Consider the following 13,735-nt stretch of genomic DNA (forward strand, 5'->3'; position numbering starts at 1 on the left):
AGTCACGGCAACTCAGGCGACTCAGGAAACCAAAAAATGGCTTGCGCTCTCACCAAGGTGATGCCAAGGTGATATCCGAGATGTCTCGGAGACATCTCTGTGATGTCTCCAGACAAGGTGACAACCAATTCGCCTGGAAGTTGTGGGGACGTCGCCGCAATGTCTCCGGCAGTCACTGCGACATCTCTGAGATGTCTTCTCAGTTGTGGCGACGTCTCCAGCAGTCACTATAGGTCTTCGCAAGGAGAAAGAAGATTTAAAAAAGGTGGACAAAGACATCAGTACAGTTCAACACGCTAGATTAAGCTGGTGGTACAGAATACAAAAAAAAGAATGGGGAGGATGCATCAGATGGCAAGAAGGTGACAATGCAAATCAGATATAAACATGGCATTTCCAAAAAAGCAATCTGAACGTCAATTCACACAAGATGACAATACACTTAGCCTGGGTGTTACCTCTGCCTCAGAGACATCACCGCGTTCCTTCCGCATCTTCTTCTGCCTCCTTCCTTTGGTGCAAGTGGTAGTAGCGGAACTGGTGCTTGTGCTTGGTCCAGGTGGCAAAGAAGATTCCACACTTGACCCGACGATGATGGTGTCATCATCCTCTTCTCTGGAGTGGTGACCTCTGCCAAACTAGAAAATATGAAAATGTAATTATGAATAATGATCTACTGCATCACATGACACAGGACTGTATGTGGTATAAGAAAAAAGTACAATTCATGTCTATACTTACTGAATGAGTCTCATGTGCGAGATGCCTATACCCCTCAATGTGCTTCCGCAGAAAATTGTATTCTCTATGATGAAGGCTTCCTTGGCAGAGACGGTATGTGCAGGCTGCCCACTTCTTAGTTGTGCATCGGTTGAATCTTGTCCTCCTATTCCGCAGGTGCTAGGAACTGTGCATCTGAAAGAGTAATAGTATTACAACAATTATATTAGACATATTCATCATTACTATAGCTACATTTTTTACACATTTTTGCATGTATTTATTTTAATGTAATTAAATATAAATTCAATGCAATTTAAATATACACTCACATGTAGGTAGGGGCTTCTTGATCTCCTCGAAGATGTTCTGCATGTCAACAAGGAAGGATTCAACTGCTGCTTTCTTGCATTGGTTATCTTTGTATCTTACATGCGATTTATCGTTAAATTCAGGATGATCCTCCCAGAAGTCAGCCATTGCCTCTTGATGCCCCTCTTTCTAATCATATTGTTTTCTAGTCGGATCGCTCCTGGAACCATCTTCCTCATCTTCTCCAGCATCAACTGCTGCCTCAGCATCCACAAACTGCGCAGAAGCTGCTACAACTGCTTCATCCTCCTTCTTGCCCTTCCAGCCCCCACTGCCCTTGGGTGGCATGGTGGAAGGACAGTACTACTATGGAGTTGGAGCTCTCCCCTAGTAAGACAAGATGGTGGGGCCTCTTCCAAGGCAGTACAAGGAGCAGCAGCAGCAGGAACAAGTACCAGGTGATGAAGACCTTGACCGGGATTTACCTGTGACTTGGACCAGGAGTGAAGGCGTCTCGGTGATGCCAGCACGCGCTCAGTCACGTGGCCTTTAAGTCAAGCAGCGTCGTGGAGACGTCGCTGCATCATCACCGCAACATCTCCTCAGTCTCTAGCAGGACTCAGAGATGTTGCGGAAATGTCTCGGAGACATGGCAGAGACGTCTCCCCAGTCACGGACAAAATTAGTCTCCGCGATGTCGCCGCAACTGATGGAGACATCACGGAGACCTGCTGGAGACTGGAAAAAGTCTCTAAAAAAATCAAACATGTTCGATTTTCCCGCGACTTCCCGGAGACCCGGCTAGTTTCCAGGAGACATTGCAGAGACGTCTCCGCAACCAGCGGAGACTCGAGTCGCCACCAGGTCGCCACCTAGTCTCCAGGCCAATGAGATAGGCCCTTTAGATATGTGTAAAAAAAATCCAATAAAATATTCCCTACGGATAGTTGACTGATTCCAGTAGCTTCATGTTGTTGTGTAACTGAAATTGAAATTGTCCTGCACAGCCTTCAACTCTCAAGATGAACTCTTTTCCAATTTCTTAACCTTGTTTCCTCATCTTTTCCATCCTTTGACCCAGCAGGTTCTGGGATCTTTATGTCACTATAATCCTGGCCTTTCGAACATTCCTGATTCTTTTTGGTCCACCATTAGTGATCCTGGTCTTGAATTCCCTTACAAAGGTATCTCCCTGACCTTCTTTCCTCTGCAAAGATGCACAAGTTATCTCTTTGTACATGCCTTTCATCACCTATCACATTACCCATGTACCCCACACATTATTTTGTTCAATTATTGTTCCTAAAAAAAACATGTTGGGATATTTTAACCCTTTAAATCTGCTAAATAAATGTAGGTTGTTGTTGTTTGGTTGTGCTGCCCTCTGCTGAGCTGTAAAAAAAACTTCTGATCATTACTTGCCCTCGCTTTAATCTGGAATGGAAATAGCAGCAATGCAGCATTTCTTAACAGATTGTGAAATGAGTATCATGGCAGATGCTTGTACTTAATTCACAGACTTGGAAGGCAGCAAGCTGATAGAGAGAAATGTGTGGAACACTGTCATCCTCTTCACGTTGGTTATCTGCAAGTACAGGGACAAGAAATTAATCTCAGTTTCTCATGCTAAATGTGGAATATAGCAAGCAGCTGCTCTCCATGTTCCATTTTGAAGTGTAATATGACACATAGCTTTATTGTACATTTAGCCAAAGCATCCAAGGGTAGATTTCCACTCTGGTGTTTCTTACCTCATAGCCTACATCTAAGAAAAAAACATGACATGAACAGGAGGGACCAGTTCTGCCTGTCACATTATAGGTGGCTAAACCTCAATGATTTTGTCCATAATTCTGGCACAAAAGGTGATATTTGGTCTGCTATCATATCTTTACGTCACTGAGCCAGTGTTAAAGTACACGCACAGTGGTTTTCAGTTTACAAACAGGAAAGGTAAATGGCCATGGTGAATAATGGTATGTCAGCCACAAAATATTAAAAACTATTCCGTATCAGTAACTGTCATCCTGACAATGAGTTCCCTGAATTTTCCCACAAGGAATTTGGGGAATAATTTATGTAAATCTGCCCACTCAGATGCCAATCTTACAGAAGTAGATACATTTTGCCAGTGAGATGAAACATAATGACATTTACAGTGTTCTCTGCTCCAATACCACTTCCTCAGTGAATCACAACAATTTAATGCTCTAAACCTATTCTATTGAAATGGTGAGCTGAAATGGTGGGCTGGACGTCTTTAACTCGCCTCAGTTGCTGACAAAATATTGTCTCGCTGAGACAGAAGATGGTCAGTTTTCCAGCAGGTAAGCTACAGGGAAATGTTGTCTTCATTTGATAGTGTGGCTGTTCAGTTGAGCAGAATTTAGTGAGATCGCTTCTCCTTAGGTGTGGAGGTTCAGTGACCTGCATAAAGAATAAGGGAGCAGCAAGATATGAGATGTGGCACAGATCAGTGGCAGCAGGCAGGAATGATTCTGAATTAGGATTTTGAGATTAACTTTATACCCTGACCCCCATGAGAAAAGTAGTAAAGGAAGATCTGAGGTGGTGCTTGAGGAGTTGGAGGCAAAAACCTCAGAGGGTAGACAAAGAGTGCTGTCTGGGTGCTGACTTCTTAAATAGCACGGGTTAAGTAGAAGAACAGGGTTAGCAAACTACAGTGAATAAGATCAGTTGCATTTGTAATCAGAGAAGTTGAAAATTTCACCACCGTTGATTATTGGATTGTGTATTCGTGCTGACTACAATTGGGAGCGTTTTACATTGGGAAGAAAGATCGCTGAAGAAAAGGAAAAGTTAAGAAACAAATTTCTCACTGGAAATTAAGTCACTCAGAAATTGGCACAGAATTGCTATACTTGAGATTAATCCAATTTTCAGTTCATGATGTCTAAATTAATTAATATCAAGCCCAGAATTACCAATTTATTAATCCCTGGAATTGCATGTGACACTGGACAACAAAGATTGTGCTTCCTGAACACTTTTGGGTGTATTTTATGGATTTTGGGTTGCTGATCACAAAAATCCCCTTAAAATGTTCCTATCACATACCATTTTTTTTAGATATAGCCTGTTCTTTGTGACTTCTTGTCATAATTTAAGACTACTTCAAGTCTACAAAACCACGAAGTGCAGCATGTCATTGAAAATTCATTTTCTGCATTCACACTTGGACTTCTTCCCTACTGATCTTGGTGCAGTCAGTGATGAACATGGTGAAAGGTTTCACCAGGACATTGGAACCAAGGAAAAATGGTATCAGAGCAACTGGAATCCATCAGTGCTGGCCCACTATTGTTGGACACTGACAGGAGAGGCATTAGATTCTGAGCAGAAACAAAAATCAGTGGCAAAATACTTTTAGGTCATTTGAACTAATGTAATATGTCAGCATCATTATGTGATTAAACATGCCAAATTCAATAAAAGTTCATTTAATGTTTCCCCCAACTTCCTACTTGATACAGCAAATCTGAAATTATCTTTATATTCAGCTTGAAACTGTCTATCATAATCCCCAGTTTATTTTCAGGATGCAAACCTTTTGAAAATAATTGATCAGTACAATTTGGATACACGTCTTACTAAACTTAAATTTGCTCCTCAAAATTAAATTTTAGCATCAAATACCAAATAACATGTTAGTTAGAATTTATGGAAATGCATAATTATTTTCATCTATGTGAGTAGGCTCTTTCCATTTAGATTAGGTGAGATAAATACAAGAGGACATGGCTTTTGGGTGAAAGGGGAAAGATTTATGGAGAACTTCTTCACTCAGAGAGTGGTGGGAGTGTGGAACAAACTGGCAACTGACATGATAAAATGAGTGCTCAGTCTTAAATTTTAAGATTAAATTGGATAGATGCATGGATGGGAGAGGTCTGGGGGTTTATGGACTGGGTGCAGGTCAATGGGACTAGTGGAATAATGTTTTGGCAGAGATTAGAAGGGCCAAATGGCCTGTTTTCTGTGCTGTAATGTTCTATGGTTCTAAATGGAAGTTACATACTACTCAATTCCATCCAAAAGCAATCTGTAAGCACTGAAGACTTAACGCACTGAACAATAGTACAGCAAACCAGGGAAAAAGTAGTGTCCATTGTTACCAATACTAGTTTCACAAAAATAGCAGCACCTTGAAACATTAGTGTGTCCCATAATGATAAGCAAATCATTTGGCCTGGTTGATATGTGTTCACACAATTTCCCAGCCATTAAATTTAGGTCTTCCTACCTGAGTCCAACATCATTCTATTTAATTCTTCTTCATATTTTTAATGACAAAAGAGGATGCCTTTCAGCATATTTGATCCACGTCTTTTTCCAAAATAGCATAACTGTTAATCCAGTTCCCCTCTTTTTATTGCTCTGATCTATTGCAATGTTTGTTTTTCTCAGACATACGCAATTTCCCTTGGCTTCTTTTTACTATTAAGCTACACTAAGGGATCATTTGTAGTAGACATTTAATGTACCAGTGTGCCCTTGGAATATGGGAAGAAGCAGAGCTTCCATCAGAAAAAACAGCAAAAAAAAAAGAATGTGCAGACATAGCGCAAAGATTGTCTGAAGTCAGGATCAGGCCTAGGTCCCTGGAGATATAAGAGAACTACCAACTGCAGTACCAACTGCTCCCCCATGTATTTATCAAGAGAATCCTTGCATAAACCTAAATTATTTACCATAACCAATCAATAGTTTCACAATTGCATGACTCTTTCTGAGAAGTAACTGGACAAGATTAATTGGATAAATTAATGGAATTGCTTGTGTAGTTTCATTACTGAACTAGAATCCAAGCACAGCAGTTTGCAAATTTGAAATTGGTCATTAAGAAGCGTGGTAATCATTTTGTTTTCTTTACAGTTATAACAGATCTTGCTGCAATATGGTATTGGGGTCAGGGAGAGCATTACATAACTTGGGTTTCTGAAATTAAATAACTAGGTTCCATAAAACCCTTGAATAATCAGTAAAATTCATCTATGTTTCAATCTTCTGAGGGTTCACATTTGTTTCAGACTTGAAAGTCAGTCTAACTTGTGACCATATGATGCATTTCAAAATTTGCCTAATAAGAAAACAAGGAGAGCTTGTGATTTTCCCCACCAATTTTCACTGATTTCAAGCTATTTCTATGTTTTGTGACTATTTTGTTAAAGCTGAAATTGAAAAGTTAATTTGGAGCCATTGAGTACAAGACTTACTTAGGCCAAGTCATGAGGACCATATCCAGTCATCTGTAAAATATTTTAAATGTTTCCCCGAATTAATGTATCACAATTTCAGAATGTGTTGCAAAGGAAATTGATGGACCAGATAAGATCTATTTAGGCAGGTGCATGAACAAGGAAGGAATGGAAGGATAAAGACTACGTGAAAGCAGATAGAATGAATGTGGACAGGCTGAAGGGCCTGTTCATGTTCTGTTACTGAGCAAAATAATTATTGAAGGATATTGCTTCAATGTGCCAAAGATATTTGCTTCTCATTTTTTTGTAGTTCCAATGAACAGTTTACATCTGCAACCTCATCATTTGAGGACAATCTCGGGTTTTAAGTCTATATGTACTCTCATTAACAATCCCTAATAGAATGACTTGTATTAATGTTTAACAAAAGCTATTATTATAAGTTTGCCATGCTGTTATTACAATCTCCCAAGAGTTACAGCAACTTGGTAATAGTGTGAACAGAATAGAATAGTTTATATTGGGAAACTTTGACAGAAAGTTTATAAAGACCTTTAGGGCTAAATTTTCTGAAATGACATGATCCACCTGTACACTGCACATCTTCATATTTTCTAAATAGACTATGCTCCAATTGTGTCTCTAAATACATTGTGTAGATAGATTAAAAGTAAGCATTAGTTCTACTTGATGCAACTTACAGGGCATTAACTGAAGTTAGCAGAGACAGTCAAACATCCCCTGTTGTATGTGCATCCAAATGTCTCCGTCATCTTGAAAAATAAGTCAGGTGACGAATGCACACCAACATATTTACTGCAAACATTCAAGGAATTGCACATGCAGTACTTCCAAAAGCTGCTAAATTTAAACTCATGCATCTGACAAGTCAAGAAAGTCTGGAGGAAAAAAATAGAAAAGAAATGTACTCTTGTAAGATTACTGACATCATCAGAGGGAACAAAGGAAAATCTAAACACAAAATAGCAACATTTTATTTCAGTTGAGTTGTTAATGCTGCAAGTTATTCTCAGCAGACAAATTAGACATGCAGGCTGAGGGCAACTTTGGTCAAGTACTGATCTCTGACGTTTGAATTGTTATGCCATTTCGGTTTACTTTTAAAATTCCTTCTTTGTTTAGAGTTTACACAAACAATCATGATGAAAATAAAATTACTTTGATTGCAAATTCTAATAGAGTCCATTTAAACCCTACAATGGAGTCTGAGAGGAAGAGAATTATCACCCATAATCTAAGAGGAAGAGAACTGAGAGAAATGGAGAGTGTGTAAAGTGTGTAAAGGATGGGACCATGTTTTGATAGAGAGCGTTTTGCAGCTTTGACCAACCTGCAGGCAAGTTTGTACACGTGGTCTGGCCATTAGCTTCAGCATTATATTCTCATTTGCACTCCACTTCCAGCTCATTCTTCTTAATCTGATGAAGTTGAAAAACAGAGAGCCAAGATTCATCATTTTCAACTTATTTAGCAAAAGGTGTACTGATACATTTCTAATGGATAATGGTATTGTTTGCCTGAGCAAAACCCATCAAATACTGCTGTGGAAATCTAAAATAGGAAGGTTGACACAATAGTCACAAAAACATGACCAAAAGGTATTAAATATGGCTGATGAGGTACTTAAGTATAAAAAAATGCAAGAGAAACCTCAAGAAAGAAATCAGGAAGGGTAAAATAAGACACGATTTTGCTTTGGCTGACAATGTGAAGGAAAATCCTAAGTCTTTCTACATGTATATTAATACCAAAAGGACAGTAAAGGACAAAATTGGTCTCCTTGAAGACTAGAGTGGTCGGCTTTGTATGGAAGCAAAAGCGATGGGGACGATTTAAAATGTTTTTTTTTCATCAGTATTCACTCAGAAAACTGACAGAGTCACGGGAAGTAAGGAAAACAATCAGTGAGGTCATGGGACCTATACAGATTAAAGAGGAGGAAGTGCTTGCTGTCTTAAAGCAAATAAGGGTGGATAATCAAAAATGGCGGTGCTGCCATTGGTGCAGAACCGTGGGGAGTGAGGAGCGGAGGAGATACAGTGCTCCCGTGGGATCCAACTTCCCAGTCAACTGCTGTCAGCTCTTCACATGCATTGAATGGCCCGTTAAAGGAGCTGGTGGTAGTTTCATTTAAAATCCCACAATTTGGGGTTCTGGAAGCAGAAGAAACACTTCTTGTGAATTGTGACCATTGTGAGAGTTACTTGAATTCAGCTGACCCATAAAAATGGTTTTGGAAGCTTTGTGAGCATCACTCGCTTCGTGTCCCCATGCCAAAGAAGAGGAAAGCTTTGGTTGTCACTTGTCTAAAAAGGATATCTCGCTGGAAGCACTTCGACAAGGGTTTTGTGAGTTAATAAACATTCTGTCACCCCGAACTCTCACCCACTTCATGAACTGCTAATTTCATCTAAAACCCCTGTATGTTGCATCAATTTCAAGCCTATGTGTCAACAATGAATTTCTGAAACTGAATTTTGAACTGTCTTTTGAGAATTGGGCCTTGAGCTGTAGTGGTTTGGGGTATTCCACTCACACACCAGTATATTCGCGCATAGTTGGGGGTAAAGTTAGATAAGTTTAGATAAGGGTAAATAAATTAGATAAGGTGCTGTATCATTTTGTCTGGGCTCATTTCTATTGCTGCTGTCCAGTTTGTAACACAGGTTAAGACTTTATTCCTTGGAACGTAGAAGTATGAGGGGAGATTTGATAGAAGTTTACAAAATTATTAAGGGTATTGACAGAGTAAATGTGAGTCAGCTCTTTCCACTTAGATTAGGGGAGATAAATATAGGAGGACATGGCTTTCAAGTGAAAGGGGAAAGGTTTATTGGAAATATTAGGGGGAACTTCTTCACTCAGAGTTTTGGGAGTGTAGAATGAGCTGCCATCTGATGTGGTAAATGCAGGTTCACTCTTACGTTTAAAGAATAAATTGGATAGATACATGGATGGTAGAGGTCTGGAGGATTATGGACTAGGTTCAGATCGATGGAACTAGAGGAATGAAGTTTTGGCATGGACTAGAGGGGATGAATGGCCTGTTTTCTATTCTGTAGTGTTCTATGGTTCTATTACACACAATTTAACAAAGAGGATCAGTATCATCCACATTACTGTTCTCAACTTCCTCATACTGTTCCACTGGAGAGTTTCAGGTCAAAACTGTCACAAACAATGATAATATCATCTCTGTAATGCCTAAAAGTCCTGGCTGAGGCTCTTCTTAAAGAGGTTTTGGCTTCTTCAGGAATATGTCCAGTTTGCCTAGTTTGCTTTTTCTTGTCATAAACTGCATGAACATTCCTCTCTATCAGTGAAAAGCATTCAGTGTTTGGGTCCATCTCTTCAGCAAGCAGTTCAGGTCTGCAAAGAATTTGGCTAATCCCTTAACAGTAAACTTCTTCTGCACCTGTTCTTCTCTTTCTGCAGGTTCCTTTTCCCTTGCCTCTTCTTCAGCTATTCGCTCTTGCTCTAGCTCCAGCAACTCTTCATTTGTTAGTTCCTCAGGAACCACCTCTAGCAGTTCTTCAATGTCTCATCATCTCTGTCTAGGTTCAGGTTGTTGTTTACCATGTCAACAACAGCTCTATCAATCCTTCCAATCTCATCATCTTTTTCAAATCCCTTAATCACCCACATACTGCTTCAGTATTTTTTTCCCTGATGTTGCCCATGCACTCTTTGGTCACGTCATCACTGGCCCAAGCAAGGTTCCTTAAGCAGTGGAAAATGTGGTACTCCTTCCAGAACTGCATCAGTGTCCTGCCAGTTTCATCAGTTGCAGAATAGCCTGAGCAAAGATCCTCCTCTGGTAATCAGCCTTGAATGCTGCTATAACCCCTTGGTCCATTGGATGGATTAAAGAGATGGTATTTGGTGGGAGGAACACCACTTTGATGTCGGGGTGAGGCCACCAATGAAAGGGGGATATCCTGAAGCATTTTATATAATTAGCAAAATCTTGAAAGGTATGCCTTCTTCCAAACAGCATTTATCCATTTCACTGGCTTAGCAATCGAGAAGGGCATCCTGAAATAGCATTTTTGCCATCTAGGTCTTTTTATTGTTCCTGTAATAAACTGGTAAGGTGTGTTTATTATTGTTCTTGAAATCCCTAGGGTTTTCACTATGCCAAATAAGAAATGGCTTTAACTTGTAACCAGCAGCATTGCCTCCTAAGAACACAGTCATTCTGTCTTTAAAAGCCTGGCATTGACTTGACCTTCTTATGGATGAAAGTCTTTTCAGGTTTTCACTTCTAGAATAAGGAGGTTTCATCCATATTAAAAATTTGCTGGGGCAAATAACCTCCCTCAACAATTAGTTTATCTAAAGTTTCAACAAATTCTTCTGCTGCCTTCACATCAGCACTTGCAGACTCACCACTCACTTTCACATTGTGCAGCGAAACATTGTTTGAAGCACCTGAACCACCCAGGGCTAGCTCTAAACTCGATATCCTGCTTTTTTTTTAAGCATTTGGAACAAACCGTGCCTTAGCAGTGATTTTCAACATGCTGAGAGAGACTCGCTTTTGTGTTTGCTCCTCGATTCACATTATTAGCAATTTCTCCATTTCCGATATAGGTCCCTCTCGTATTTACATTGGCTTTGTAGCTTTCAGTGAAGCCAAACATTTAACAGCTTGGAGAATTTTTTCTTTGTTTTGAGGATCTTCGTGATTGTCAAGTACGAGATGCCTAAATCGTGAGCAACAAGTCACTGTTTTTCCATCTTTGTGTTGTTTAATAACCTTTTGTTTCAAATCTAAATCGATACTTCTCCTTTGCCTCTTGCTGCTGCTATCACTAGCACTGGTTTTACTGCGATTGGGAGCCATGATAGACAGAAAGTGCAGTACCTACGTATGTAACCCTTTGTTTACAAAAGACATAAAATACATGTTTTGAGAGCTGTAAGTTATTGAGTACATCTAGTTATGTCTGCTACATGCCATCCTCCGATCAGGATTTTTGAATTCTACTATGACCTTATGAGACCACAGATGTATGCGATCATATGTATACCTGTATTCTGCCTTATGCAACTTCTGCCTTATATCTTTATAATATATCATAGTTGCTGCATCATTTTTCTTTAAAATTCCAATTCCAATTTCCCTCCAGGATCTGAAAAATAATATCAGCTTTCATGTTCAAATTCTAACTCTAGATATAAATTAACTAAAATAGTTAAATTCCATAGTAAATATGTATTCATTGTTATGGTGTTTCAGAATTCCTTGCCTGACAACCTTTCAAGTATCAAGTATACCTGAACTGATGGCATAACACAATGTGAAAGTAATGTCAGAACAGATGGTTTGACTGTCAGGATACTTGGGGTTGGCATCACAGAAGATGATAATGATATTAAATGCCAAAAAGGCAAAATATTGGCAGAGGATTGAGAAAGCACAGTTGCAGATGTTGTTATATAACACATGAAAAATAAATAAGCCTTGAAGTAAAATAGTTTGAAGCAGTAATAGGAATCAGGTTTGACTGATCATCAAACAGATAATTCATGTTTCTTATTTCTTTCTTTAATATTTTCCAATTATTCTGTTCTCCATCTCCATTTCTTTCCTTTTGGTTTCTATCCAATTAACAAAAATACCATGCCAAATACTGCAGCCAACTGAGAGAGATGGATGTGGGAGCTTTCTGGGAATGGTTGGATACTGATCAAGAGAAGGAAGATTTCATGATCCAAAGACACTGAGAGTAATTGTTACAATTCCAGCAAACTACAAGGGGGCTTTTCAGAACAGATTATTGAGCCTACTGGGGAAAAGGCAATTCTGGAGTTAGCGCTGCTCAAAGAACCAGATTTGATTTGTGATCTTAAGATAGAGGAAACCTTAGGAGTCAATGAACATAATGTGTCAGTATTCCAGCTCAGTAAAAGTAAAAATGGAGGTATGAGAGAGGAGCTGGCCAAAGTTGATTGGAAGTGAACCTTACAAGGAATAACAGCAGAGCAGCAATGATGGGTATTTCTGGGAGTAATTCAGAAGATGTAGAATAATTTGATCCCAAAGAAGAAGCTCTCTAAATGGATGAGGAAACTATGGTTTACAAGCAAAGTTAAAGACAGCATAAAAGCAAAAACTAGTGGGAAGCCATTGAATTGGGTAGATTTTAAAAACCAATGGAAGGCAACTAAAGAAGCAATAAGGGGAGAAAAGATTAAATATGATGTTATGGACCATGGACTGACTTTTTGGACTGTAGACTGTCATTATAAAGGATGGATTTCTGCTAAGAACTTTGTGCAACTTTGTGCAATTTGATGGACATGGTGGGGGTCATTGGCCAGACTAAGGACCACACTGGAGGATTACGGGAAGGTTTTAGAATATAATTTGGATAAAAGTGAAATAATGCCTTTGCCAAATGGGATTATGGGCAGTACTGACAAGGAAGTCAATTTAAATGGCCACAAGAAGGCATTAAATACCTGGGATTTAAAGTAGATAAAGATTTACATAACTTATACAAACTTAATTATCTCCCTTTGCTCCGGAAGATTGAGGAGAACCTGGTTAGATATTGTGATGCTAAGGCTCCAATATCTTTTCCAACCATTACCAATTTCATTGCCTTAGGGTTTTTTAAGGCACTTAACAAGTGTGTTAGAAGGATCCTGTGGAATGGTAAGTGGCTAGAATCTCCATGGAAAAGTTGACATGGGATTACATCTTGGGGGGGAGGGTGTTTAAAATTACAAAAAAGTATTGCTGAGCAGCCCAAGCAAGGTTTATCACCTCACTCTTTGAGGGAGGGGGGCCCCCTTCATGGGCACAAATTGGACTATACTTGATGGGCAGAGATAGCCAAAGAATTCATATATAAGTCGGATACCAAATTACTCTCAAAGAAAACGGTAGCCCCATCCTAAAGAAGTACTCCAGACATGGAAAGAGTAATACAATGTATTGAATCCACAAAATGCCCTTGACCCAGAATAATTTAATACCTTTAACTCTGAGTAATAAAATCCTGGACACCTGGTGCCAGCAGGGATCCCATGTATTGAGGATTGTTAGAAAAGGGGGCAGCTTATGTCATTTGAGCAGTTGAGAAATAAATAACAGAACATTCTTTTGCTATCTGCAAATAAGATCTTTCTTAAGGGAAAAATTGGGACCATCTATGACCCTACCTGAATGTAGCAACGTAGAGATTCTAATTCAAAAGGGGAATGTGTGTAAATTTATTTCTAAGATGTATTACATATTCCAAAGTGAGGACCAGAAGTCGGTCTTACACAGGTCTAGGGAGAGATGGGAGTCAGACTTGGGTACAACAATCAATGAAGAGTGGTGGCAAGACATCTTCATTGTCTGGATAGTGTGACAGGGGTCATCAACACCAGATACAGTTGGTGCAGTACAATTTCTTGCACCTGTTGTACCTCACACCACAAAAATTGTATAAATCAAAGCCTGA

General features: G+C 39.3%; 1 long non-coding RNA gene across 1 annotated transcript in view; it reads right to left on the reverse strand.

Moving 5' to 3' along the window:
• Nucleotides 1-2,558: 2,558 nt before the first annotated feature.
• The window catches only part of LOC138737660 (uncharacterized), a 39,299-nt gene continuing 28,122 nt past the window's right edge, over nucleotides 2,559-13,735 (reverse strand). Inside the window, exons 3-4 of the long non-coding RNA XR_011341118.1 lie at nucleotides 7,606-7,693; nucleotides 2,559-2,617 (exon numbers count right to left, since the gene is read on the reverse strand). This is a non-coding gene — a long non-coding RNA (uncharacterized lncRNA). The remainder of the gene's footprint in view (nucleotides 2,618-7,605; nucleotides 7,694-13,735) is intronic.

The sequence above is a fragment of the Narcine bancroftii genome, chromosome 6 (genome assembly GCF_036971445.1).
Source record: "Narcine bancroftii isolate sNarBan1 chromosome 6, sNarBan1.hap1, whole genome shotgun sequence".
Lineage (NCBI taxonomy): Eukaryota > Metazoa > Chordata > Chondrichthyes > Torpediniformes > Narcinidae > Narcine > Narcine bancroftii.